This window comes from Monodelphis domestica, chromosome 1 (genome assembly GCF_027887165.1).
Source record: "Monodelphis domestica isolate mMonDom1 chromosome 1, mMonDom1.pri, whole genome shotgun sequence".
Lineage (NCBI taxonomy): Eukaryota > Metazoa > Chordata > Mammalia > Didelphimorphia > Didelphidae > Monodelphis > Monodelphis domestica.
Window position 1 is genome coordinate 454,786,131 of NC_077227.1, and position 13,020 is coordinate 454,799,150.

At 33.6% G+C, this 13,020-nt stretch overlaps 1 protein-coding gene across 2 annotated transcripts in view; it reads left to right on the top strand.

Moving 5' to 3' along the window:
• The window catches only part of NUP93 (nucleoporin 93), a 112,576-nt gene that overhangs the window by 49,496 nt on the left and 50,060 nt on the right, over positions 1-13,020 (top strand). The window contains exon 1 of one of the 2 annotated variants that reach the window (XM_007474885.3): positions 3,041-3,061. The exons of the other annotated variant lie outside the window; for it this stretch is intronic. The gene's annotated coding sequence lies outside the window, so the exon portion shown is untranslated. Of the gene's footprint in view, positions 1-3,040; positions 3,062-13,020 lie in introns of those variants that run through there. 2 annotated transcript variants of the gene reach the window in all.

Here is a 13,020-nt window from a genome sequence, read left to right on the forward strand (position 1 = left end):
GAATATTGTTAGTAGTTTCTCTATCCCTTTTACTCCTTTGCCCCCTATCATAGACTTAGTATTAATTAAAAGCAAATGGGCCAGATAAGGTAATATAAATAGCTAACATTTATATAGCCCTTACTATGCTAAGTGCTTTATTTTATAAAAGTAGCTAAGATCTTTTACTCTAAAAATTTCTCCCTAATCTAAATTTTGAACTGTGCCTCATCTCTCATTTTTACCCTCTCGGTGTCCTTTGGTGGTTATATGTTTATTAAAAGCTTATATAGTGGGCCTTCCTGAGCCATCTTACTGTTAATTAATTATAATATAATTTGTCTCCAGTGGAGATAGGGCCCTTCTTGTTGGTGAATTGCTTGGATAGTGTTTATAAATTTGTATGTATTTAAATATTTGTGTGGCGTTGGATAAGTGAGTTGACTTTTGTGTCTCAGTTTTCTCTTTTACAAAACAAGAGCATTGAACTAAATGATCTCTCTAAGGCCCGCTTCAGGTCTGACGTATAAATCCAAATCAGATTACTGATTTTATTTCCTTTGGATTCTTTGAGATGGGAGGAAAATCTGAGTTGTCCAATTGTATATTCATGCCATAGAAAATACTTCCTCTTTGATGGTAATGAGAGAAAAGTATCTGAACAAGACTGTGTGTACATTTGAGTAATTATATGTTTTGTTCCTTCCCTTTCAGTAGTGCATTCAGGGATAGTGTGTAACATCAGTGAAATAGAGTTTGACTTTTAACTACTCTTGAGTTGTTTTTGTCACAAATGACACCCCCCCCCCCACCTCCTCCCAGGACTTAGACTCCTGTTGCTACATATCCTCTATGCTATTTACTTGATTAAAAAAAAAAAGAAAGTTTGTTTCTTGCACTGGTGAAGAGAAAGGTCCTCTAGGATTGCCTTTTGTCTTAACGATTGGAGCACAAGCTCTAAAGTTGGTTAGTGTCAAAAGTACAAACACCTATTCACTTGCGAAGTTTCTCCAACCTTCAGTAATGTCTAATGTTGGGTCTGAAACTAGTAAAGTTGAATTGTTGCCTGCTTTAACAAATAAGTTAACATCTCCAGTAGCATTAGACAGAACTATTGGTAAGGTTAATTTAAACAACAGATCAAGGTTAAAAAGCAAACCAAAACCAGAAGTTCTTTAGTTTTATAGTGCTTATTAACACATGCCTCAATATTAAACATTTAGTGCTATCACAATGAATAAAAATAGAAATAATTCATTTTGTTACTTACAGATACTTAGCATTTAGATGCATTCATGTGCTGTTCTGTTCATTATTTAGATGTTTGGGGTTTTTTTCAATGAAACACAAACAGCTGAAATATCAGGCACCAAATTGGCAAACATTTTCATCCATAAAATCTGAATTAATGAAATTAACTTAAAAAGATTTTTCTTTACTTAAAAAACTCAAAATCCATAAATCAGTTTTACCTTGTAAGGTCGGAAAGTGATAGAAAGGAAAATGCCTCTTTTAAAAACAGCAGCTCTGTATGTTAAACATACAAGTTAATATTTCAGTGGGACTAGGTTAGGAAATTAGTCATTAAAATAACCTCTTTACAGTGTTCTTCAATAGAGATGGTTATTTTACATATGTGAAAGCTTATTTCTTATTCTCTTAGACTTGGTGATTTTTCTTTTTTGAAGAGGATGGTTTCTCGATTTTTCTCTAGCTTTCTGCACTGTAATGATGGCACCATCACCTGACTGCTGGAATATACTGGCCTGACTTTAATCATGGAGTGACTGGCTTTTAACATAGTTTCCTCTCTGCTCTTTTACATCCCTTTCTGTAATTGCAGGATTGTTTGCTACATTGAATTTTTATTGGTGATAATGAAAAATACAAGTTGGTATTTTAATGTAATCTTTAGTTTTCAATATATATGTAACCCTTTTTTAAAAGTGCATTTCTAAGAAACAAATTTTTAATCATTGAAAGAGAATAGGAATATTCATGACTTACACATCATATATTTTTGTCTAAATGTCATACAGGGAAGTGGCAGTTGAGCTGAGCATATGTTAATAAAGAGTCTGCATTTTCATGTGTCCCTGACAGTTTCATTGGCTGTATATTCCTGAAATGCAAATAACCTCTGTTCAAAGCTATAATTAATCTGAGTAGTTATTTAAACAGTATCTAAATCTTTTAACCACTAAGAAGCCAGACATTTAAAATACCAAATTATGTGCATTCTTTTAAGAACAGTGAGACTGATATGAACAGTGTGATAAGTGATTGTTCTATATGTTACATCTATGCTTTCTGTAAGTCTAAAATGGCAGGATCTGTCTGCTGCTGCTGCTGCTGCTGTATAAAATCTTTTAACTACCATTTATTTTAGCACCGTGGCATGTGCAAATTCCTGCTGCTCAGTTAAGGGAATAGCTTCACAACTGGTGTTACAATCTGTGGCTACAGCATTGCATCACAATGCACCAAATGCATTTTCCACATTAACCAAACATGACAGCTGAAGCGATTATTAACCATGCAAGATGTCGGAAGTCATCAAAAATTCACATCAGAGTAATTGCAGTGGCTTGGGGAGAAAAAGTAGCATATCTTTCCTTGCCTACATGTTGTCTCTCCCCCTCTTAAATCTTAACTTGGTACAGTCCGTTAACAATAAAATACCCTTCTGTAACCTATAAACTGTTACTCCCATCAGTTACTGCTTTCAAACTGATGGTTGACTTCTCAGAATTTGAATACAGCAAGCCTGAAAAATGATCAAAATCTTTCATAAGCAATAGTGGTCAGCTTTTCAAGGGGGATCTTGCAGTCCCATTGTCTTACTAGACTCTTCACTGCCTCAGCCACATCAAGACTTGCAAGGAATTTTCTTTTTCTTTTCTTCCTTCTCCTCTTTTCCATCTTCCTCTTTTCTCCCTTTCCTTCTCTCTTGTCTTTCTCTTTCTTCTCTCTTTTTCTTTCTTCTTCAGTTAAGGGGTGGGGGGCGACTTGAGCACTGATAGAGCTTTATAAGCCCAAAGAGAAGGCACTGAAGAGTTGCAGTGACAGACAGCACCGACAGGTTTGTGACTCCTTAATTTTGTATTCTACAGGTAGGATTGTCTTTATTTTGTAAAGAAATTCAGATAAATTCTCTCCGGTAAATAGGTTGATAGTTTTGTTATTGTAGCTACTCTTAAAGACAAGGTCATGCTTGAATTTATGAGATAAATTCTGGTAACAGTTGGCTCATTTGATAGTAGAAGCACTTGGCTATCTGGAGAAATGTTCAAATTTATGCCTTTGTATTCTAATATTTTATTTTTGAATCATTGGGTGGGGCAATATGGTATATGCTTTAGAATTAAAAGTATTTTAAAAGAAATCCATTGACTTCATCTTTGAGCTTTAATTATAAATAGCATGAACTTTTGTTAGGTTTTTAATTGTATATTTGGTGGTGTGCAGAATTCTTGCATGAGACAAAACATGAAATTGAATGTTTTTTCTTGGCCAAAATCAAATACTTCTTTAAGATATGTCATCTATATCTTTATCATATAGATTCTTTTCCAGCAAGCTCAGTTAGTTATAATTGTGGTTTTATTGTAGTGATTTTGAGAAAATAAAAGTGTCATAGGTTAAGCATTATTTCTCAGTTAACATTTTATTATCATTATCAGATTTATAAATAACAGGAGACTTATGTCTTAATTATTATTGAATTTAACAAAACTAAAATGATTATTTTCCTTTACTTAAATATCAAAAAGAAATGAGATGAGTTCTCTTAAGTATAGTTTATATCTTTGGTTTAGGGAGTATGATTATTATCAATAAAATGCAAACTTTTAAAGTCATGTAACTAGATAGTATTAATTCTATAAATATTAAAGGCCTAAATCACATTAAATAACATGATCCATAGATGACATGAAATGAACTGACATGAAAAGAACATTAAAATAGGCAATAGGAGAAGTATAGCTTTTATCTTGATGAATATATTTGTAATTTGAAGACTTTATGGGTGTGGACTTTTGCTCTTTCAAAAGTATGAATTAGAGAATCATTAACCTAGTTTAGAGATTTAACTCTCGGTTCATAGGTCTGACTTTGTCTACTAATAACAATAGAAAGTATGGAAGAGATGTCAAGTGGGGAATGGTTGAACCAAACAGGGAACAGAGTAACTGTTGAGCCTTTGACTTATCTTGAAACTCTGAATAGCACTAAGGTTCTTTAAATAGTATAGCTTTGAAAAGAATTTATTTCCTAGAGGAGACAATGAGCTGCGGTTTACATTTGTGTAAAGATGGTGGAAACCTCTAACACTGACCCTGTGTGGGAGATGGCTCAATTATCCATGCGTTGGTACAGTTGCAAATTATTTTCCTTTGTCTGAAGTGGGTGGATGCCAGAGCCTTCAATTGAGCTCTCTAATTTAATGTATGGAAAATGTCTAAGCCACCATTTTTAACAATTAGCTGTATCACTGTCACAGTAAGACGGTTGCAGCTGTGGTGCCATTTCATTTACATTAAGTCCTTTGGCACAAGAGCTTTATTACTGTAAAACTCAGAAAATGGAATTGTACTCTAGAAAGAGTTCCTTGTTAGGGTGGAGTACATTCACAGGAAGAAAATGGAATCCTTTTGTCTACAGTAAGTATTTATCATACTAGTATAGCGATATATAAGTTTAAAAATCTGTTTTCCTTCAGTAGAGAGGATAGATTTTTAAGTAAACTGTGCAAATATTATTGATGTGACATCAAATGCATTTTTGTATCACAAAGCATCATATATATTAATAAGTACGAATTACATGTTTGTAATATAAACTGAAGTAAATCATTTCCATACTTTAAAATTTTAATTATTCATTGAGAATTTTGGTAATGAAATGGTTGGATTTATCACTCACTAATTTAGTTGTAGCAGGAAAAAATATTAGTATTTAAATGTGTCCAATTTTTTTTTACCACCAATTGTATATTTTCTATTTTTGAAAGGGATTTCTGTATTTTCTTAGAAAAAGTTACCATATTCAAGATGTATATACTTGAAAAATATTTAAAGAAAGGTGTTAGAGAGAGAGAGAGAGAGAGAGAGAGAGAGAGAGAGAGAGAGAGAGAGAGAGAGAGAGAGAGAGCATGCAACAGATCTGGGTTTTTTCCTCTCACTTTTGGGAGTGATTATCAGTGCCTTGTTTTTAATTAATAATGTGCAACTTCAAAGCTACTTGTTTAAAACTTATTTGTGATTGTGGGCTTATAAATCTTGTTATTCTTAAAAATAATTGGATTTGATGCTTGCTGTTTCTTTGTTCTTTTATGAAATAACTCATTGGAGAGAACAAGTGGATTTTCAGTTTTTTGATTTGTGTGTTTTATCTTCTAAAGGGACTGAATGACTGAAATTACTGTGAATAAATTTTACAGTAAGCCATGTCATAAAGAATTTACTATCCAAAAAAAGCATTGTAGTACTGCTTCAGTAATTCTCATCTCCTAGTCAGTGCATTAGTTGCCTGTGAATTCTGACTTAACTTAAAATACTAGCTATGGTTCTCGCTTTTGTATTGCCCAACTTAATTGTTAAATGCTGCTCTTTCTGATTGATGGGGATTTTAAAATGAGAAATAAATATGTTGTACATCTGCTTTTATAGCAGCCCTAATATTGTTTAGGACTTAAAGGAAATTTTCTTAGAAGTCTGGAACACAAATATTAGCATGGCCCTGAAAGTATCTTAGATCTCAATTAGAAAATTTTAGAATTTGCCAAATAGACTAGCTAAATTATAAAGGTTTTCTTTCTTGTGATTTTTGCAAGGTGAATTTATTTTGCCTGCAAAGTATATAGGTTAAATATTGAAATTATTTGGCAAATTAGAACTAGATATAAGATCTTAGATTTCAAATGTGATTACATCAATAATATGCTTGCTTTGGTTTGACAGCATACTAATATGAATATAAAGTGATATGAAGCTACTTTTGAATTTTTCATATGGAACTTTAAGATTCTATTTACTGTATTTCTTTCTTTAAAAAATACTTCTGTACTGTTTCTTAATGGTACTTTTTAGGAATACTTGAAAAAGCAGAAATAAATACTATGTACTTTCTTTTTCTTCTTCCATTTTTTTCCTCCTTTTTTTCTACCCTCTCCCCATTTTGTGGCATTGAGGCTTTTTGTCAGGTTATTAGGTGCTTCTGAAGCTCTTTAGCCGACTTGTTCTAGTGTTCTCCCAAGATTATGCATATTAGTGTGAGGAACCAAGGTACTTCCCATCAGTGAGCAGTGAGATTTACTTATGTACTACTAAAGTGTCACAACATTAGACTGACAAGGAAGAATTTACTTTGCCATAATTTAGATAATATAGTATACCCACAAGCTTGACTAGGAAATGTGCTACTAAGATGACAGTAAAGATGTAATGAAATTGTGTCATCAATAACATTGAGTTAGGAAGTTGATCTCATGATCTTTCTTGAAAATTGGCATTACTCTGCCATTCTGCATTGACTTTTTGCTCTGCTGTAGAATTGAAATTTCAAGATTATTGAGAAGAGAAAATAATTTAAGGAATTAAACAAGGTATTTGTAGTATCTTGCTGAAGACATTAAAGTTGAATATGGTTACACTACAAATTTGCCATAATAATCGGTTTTATTTTAGCACTTGCCCATTATCCACTTTGTGCTTTTTGACTTATTCAGTGACCATTCCTTTCCATAGTTGTTCAATGCATAGTACTAATTTTTCCCTTTGTTAAATTAAAATGAAGACTCCATAATAAAGGTCTCTTTGATTCTAGATTTTTCTCTAGCTTATTATGGTTCATTCTAAGGTAATGTCAACTTTTTCTAAGCCAAGAAATATTTATATTCTTGTTTGGTTTCAAGGTGTAGGTGATTTAAGAAATGTATCAAAAAACAGAGACCCTGATTTAGAATGTCCCTTGTGCTTGTGCCAGTTTATCCTCTAAGAAATTAAAAAGGCACAGAATGAGTGTTAAAAAAAACTCTATAACCACAATAATAATGAAAGACCTCATTTCCTGATATATAAAAGTAAACCAACTCCTGATTCATCTGGGTCTGAATTTGGTTCAGTTTCTCTTTCTTTGGTTTGGGTTTCTTGGTTATTAATGAAGAAAAAAGTTGAAACAGCCTACTTATGGTTTGAAGAATCTGAGTAGTTCAACTTCATGGACCATTCCTTTTCAAATTCTGTTCCTCCACTAGTTATCTTTCTTAAGCCATGCATGGCCCTTTGATATCATCAGTGCTACTGCTCTTGTTTATATTTAATACATTAAAATCTTTGAAATCTTGTGTTCTCACTGGTACATTACTAGTTCAGGGAGGAAACTAGAGGAATCGGTCATCTGCCCTGGCAAAGAATAAGGGCATTAACCATTTGGTATAAGGAGGTTTAGAAATGAGAATTCTGAGACCTTATCTCTCTTCCACAGTTTTCTAAGTGGTTCCAAGATCTTCCATTTCCATTTCTACTGCTGGTTAGAGAAAGAATCAAAGGATTTCAATCTCTCTCATCTATAATAGTTTGTACTAGAAAAGCAGCCTTGGCCTTTGCTTCCTTATGTTTTTTGTAATTGCTACTCTAACTAAGCAGTGTTTTACATGGTCTGTACCTTTGGTAAATTGTGCCTTCTGCGGCATTTCCTCATGTTGGACAGGGTAAAGTTAAAATGTTTTCAAACTTAATGAAAACTAGGAAAAGAGGAAGGGCATTATAATTGGTTCTCTTTGTGAAAAGTACTTAGACGTTTTCTAAAATATGAAAATGTAATGGGGAAGGTCTTGCTTTTTTTTTTCCAGAAAAGAAAACTGGTAAGAAAAACAAATATGAACATATATGAAACTAAATCTATATTAGAAGAAACCCAAATCAAACTGGGACTCTTCTATGACAGCAGTAATGATCTTCTGCTCACATACTATCAGCATGAGCATTGCTGCATAGCAGGAAGAGTTGTATTTTTTGACTGCAGTTTAAGTGACTAGCACCATATACCAGCAGGGAATAAATATGAGAAGTAGTTATTAAACATCTTGGGTAATAAAGCTGGTTTTACCATTTCTTGTGCTTGGTAAATAACACTACAAGATCTGATTATGATCCCTCTAGAAGCCAGTCCCGATGCAAATGGGAACATTCTTGACACTATTTTGTTTATTTTTATTCCTTTCTCTTCATCTCCCCTTTCTTCCCTTCTATTCCTCTTTTCCAATGGAAAAGTGGATAGTTGAACAGACAATTTTTTTTAATGTAAAGGTGCTTTGGTTTTTAGGAAAATTGTTGTGAAGAGGCAGGATGCTTCTTTTTGATACAGTGTCATTTTAAATTGCAGTGCCGATGATTATAGTGCTCATATACTATAAAAATGGACCAATCCATGTTAAAACTAGGAATCATTTCCCTTAAAAGGCTCTGGCATTTATTTATAATATTTTACTTAACTATTCTACTTACCATTGCATAATTATCTTATTCATATAATTAGTAATAATCATGTTAATAAGAGTCGGGTCAATTCATTCTTGTTTATTGATGAATCCTTTCTGGTCCCTTCTGAATTTCTTAACACAAAACAATTCACCACTGTATTATATATTCCAAGCTAGGTTGAAACTTTTTTTTTCTTTTCCCTTTATAACCTTTTCTTTCTGTTGTCCCTAAAAGCTGATCCAAGTAACACATGCTTCCTTTTTTTCCCTTCTTTTTTCTATAGACATTCTCATCAACAGATTTAGGAATAGTTTGACTAAAATGCCCTTAGTTGCTCTCCTAAGTTTTTTCCCTTTGAGGTCACATTGGCAGACTGCTCTCCTTTTCCCTAAGCTTTTCATTCTCCTACTTTCCTTACTTATTGGTGTGACAAAGGAAAATAGATAGCTAACTTCCAGTGTGTATTGGAATAATGTGCCCTATATATTCAGAGATGACACCATTAACCTACCCTCAGTAGGGTGGGAGTTTGGTAGTATGTGAGAGATTTGCATGACCCATCCATATACATTTTCATCTAATCCTTCCTGAGAGTAGCCACATGATCTGGATGCTTTCTCTCTAGGGTTAAAACAGGGAGAGTCTTAATTGAGTGAAATTGTGAGGAATAATGTGATGACTTCCCTAAAAAACAAATTTATTCCCTGTTGATGGGTAAAATTCTCTGATCATGGCATTTATTTGGTTTATTCAATCACTCCCTAGTGTTGTTTTAAAATACAGACATTCTTGTGAAAGCTTAACACTTTTAAGTTCTTAACTCCATCATCTAAAGGTAAATTGCTTGAACTGGTAGTTGCAGCAGTAAAGAAGGAAGCAGATGATTGGGCACTTGGGCATAAAAGGTTGCTGAAGACAGGCTTCACCTGTACTGTTATTTCTTAAGTTTGCCAAAAGTTACCCCATTAAGTATGCAGACTATTGTCTTGATACAAAGCAGAACTTTAAAATGGCTCATACAAGTACTGAACCCATAACCTTGACCTTGTTATCAAAGTGCTCTAATTAACTTAAGGCAGTCAAACATGGTTCCAGTCCTTGTAGGAATAAAGGGAAATGAAATTATTATTTTCCTTTATATTATCAAAGAGTGATGCCATATACCCTGTGGGGTTGCTCTGCATTGATAGTGCATTCCCTTCCTTTGACAATGAGTTTTCCCAGGCACCTCTTAGCAAACACAGATGTTTGCCATCTATACAAATGTGGTTCTCACCTCTTATTTTTATATTTAATACCAAAAGTCAAAGAAGTCATAAAGAGAAAAAAAAACTTGGAGAAAGATTAATAATATTCCCCTGGGGGCAATCAATACTGGATATTGGTTCCAAGGCAGGAGAGTGGTAAAAGCCAAACAATTGTGGTTAAGTGACTGGCCCAGGGTCACACAACTAGGCTGTGTCCAAGGGCAGATTTGAACCCAGGACCCTCTGTCTCCTGGCCAGGCTCTCTGTCAACTGAGTCACCTAGTTGCTCTAATCCCTAGTATATTTGCAGGAGTTTTGACCATTTTTGTGACATGTTCCACTTTGGCAGTATAGCACTGCCTGTCAGAGCCTCCTAAAATAATATTTTTAAATGCATAAAAATATAATATGGAAGATTATGACGAAAACCAATTATATTGAAACATAGTTGAAATTTTTTTTTATGTGTTCATAGACCCCAGGTTAAGAATCTTTGGTTCTGTACAATCTTTGAAGGGCATTGTTTTCAGACTCCTCACCATCTCAGTCACTTTCTTCTGGTCTACTTATTTATTCTTTTGTTTTCTTTTGTTTATCTAAATTGTTAGAGCCATATCTGAATGAGTATAATCCACTCACTGCAGTAGGATGGTATTATTTTCTGTTCTAGATCAGCATCATAGTGTAACATAAAGGCCAATAACCTGTGGCTCCAAAGCTGCCTGTAGGGATGATAGATCTGGGAAGCCGACAAATGGCAGAATACCACATTGATTCTTGCTGTGTCTGCTGCCACCTGCTGAAGAGATACTCTTAGGTTTTTGCATATCTGCACAGCAAGAAACCATACCATAATATTAAAAAAATTTCATTTGGCACACGTCAACTTGATAGCACAGCACTGATTAATGTAGAGATTTTTTAAAGAGATATTGGGACCAACTTAATAGAATTCTAAAAGACTTTTTTTTAAATAGGGGATTGGGGGCAGAGATAAATAATAGAATATATTTTAAATATTTGAGAAAAGTATAGATATAATAGATTAATAGCATATGTTCTCACTTGAAGAGAGGGTTTCTGATTACTTCTTTCAGGAAAGCAGTTACCAGCAGAAAGGCAATAGCAGAACATTTTAACTTGATATAGGTAGCATAATCTATTTTTGTTTTTAAAGCATTAAAACTTTGATGGACTTGAATAATTAATATTCTTTGAAGTCAGAAGGGGAAGTCCCATAAACCTTAGAAATATTTATAGTTTTTAGCTTCTTCTGGTATCATTCAGTTTTATCAATAATGAGAATCTCTGCACTTGAAATGTTCCAAGAGGATTTCCAGGGTAAATATAACAAAATAAAGCTAATGGAAATTGGGTCCATGATCTCTGATAAACCCAATAGCCTTTCATTTTTCAGGCCAGATTTCCATTGTGCTTATCTGAAAACAATATCTTACATCATTCTCTTTACTTTCTCCCAGAATAGGAATTTTTCTTTTTCAAATTCTACCAAAGTAAAAATTTCACAGGAAGTTGGCCTTTCAGATCCTGTGCTCTCATACCTGAGAGTAAACAATAGGAGGGGAAAGTAGATATTTTACCAAATGACCAGGTTTTTAGGATGATCTGTAATCAAATAATGAATTTAATTCACTCTACTATCTCTATAGAAATCAGCCATTTCCCATTCTTTAACCTGGAGCTAGAAAGTTCTAGTATTTAGAGCTTTTTGAAACCATATTATCTCTGTTCTTTTTGGTTTAACCAATTTTGTGTTCCTTTTCTTATACAAAGGAGATCATTCTTAGCCATTGCTAATTTTTTCCTTTTCTAGTCATTTTATTCAACATTTACTCTGCAGTTCATGAATACATTAATTTTTTGTTGACTTCTGTATATTATTCTCAATGGCTGTAAAGTCTAAACTGAACTAGAATAGCAACTCCTGGAAGATATGGGTTCTGTGTAGTCGAGTACTCTTGTTGTGTATTGATACAGACAAAGGTAAATGCATAAATTAGAGTTCAGGGTTTTGAAGAGAATGGCTTGTGAGACTAATCTGATTGTTTTTTTTTAATTATGAAATTATGAAATGTACTTAAGATCAAGACAGTTATATCATTAATTAATCATTCAGCCTAAGAAAGCACTTACTTCATGTTAAAGGGAAGAGTGTTATAGATGCCAATCACAATAGGTTCTTTTTTGCCTAAGTTAAATAAACTTTCCCTACAAGTGTTCTTTGGGCTGTGATCATACTTTGTTTTCATTTTATTCTTTTGTTTGCACATAAACTGAGTTTTTTATTGTTAAATATTGAGGAATTATAATCTTAGTAATAAATTGAAGATGACTATCCAAAAATGATCACATATGTGTTTCCTTCCCACCCCCACCATCTTTATGCCATGGCCAAAGTATTAGGTTGCCTTCTCTTTCTGAGATTTAAACCTGCCTTTTATAGCTACTTTACTTTTTATCGTAATTATCCTATCCTAAATAAGCATAATAGATAAACTGAATTTTCTGACCAGATTAAGCATAGACCTTAGAGAAGATAGTGTTCTATATGTATAATATCTGTTTTCACAAAGTACTTTAATTGTGAAACTCCCAAATTATACACTTTTACCTGCCTAGAAAAAATAATTTTCATAATACTGAGGAGAGTCCAAAATATATTTGTGACCTGATCTTTCTGAAGCTTGCAGAGGTCATATCTTAAGCTATGCCTTTTCTTCTTTTTATTTAAAATAGTTTTACTTTTTACTTTTTGTTTTTATATTGTCCATGTTTTCCCTTTATCTTCACTTTTCTTAAGAAAGCCAGCAGGGGGCAGCTGGGTAGCTCAGTGGATTGAGAGCCAGGCCTAGAGACGGGAGGTCCTAGGTTCAAATGTGGCCTCAGACACTTCCCAGCTGTGTGACCCTGGGCAAGTCACTTGACCCCCATTGCCTAGCCCTGACCACTCTTCTGCCTTGGAGCCAATACACAGTATTGACTCCAAGATGGAAGGTAAGGGTTTAAAAAAAAAGAAAAGAAAGATAGCCAGCAATACCTCATAAACATGTTTTTTAAGCAAAAAAAGTCAGTTAGTTCAATCAATACATTGAAAAAAATTGACATTACATACAATATTCTACAACTGTGGATCTCTACCCCGCCCTGCCCTCTACTTCAGAGTAGTGGAGAGAAATATCTTCTCATAGCTTTTCTTTGGACTCATGCTTTTTGTGATTTTGTAGCATTCATTTTCAGTGGTTTGAGAATGTTTCCATTTGTATTGTTGTAGTTGTTGAATATATTGC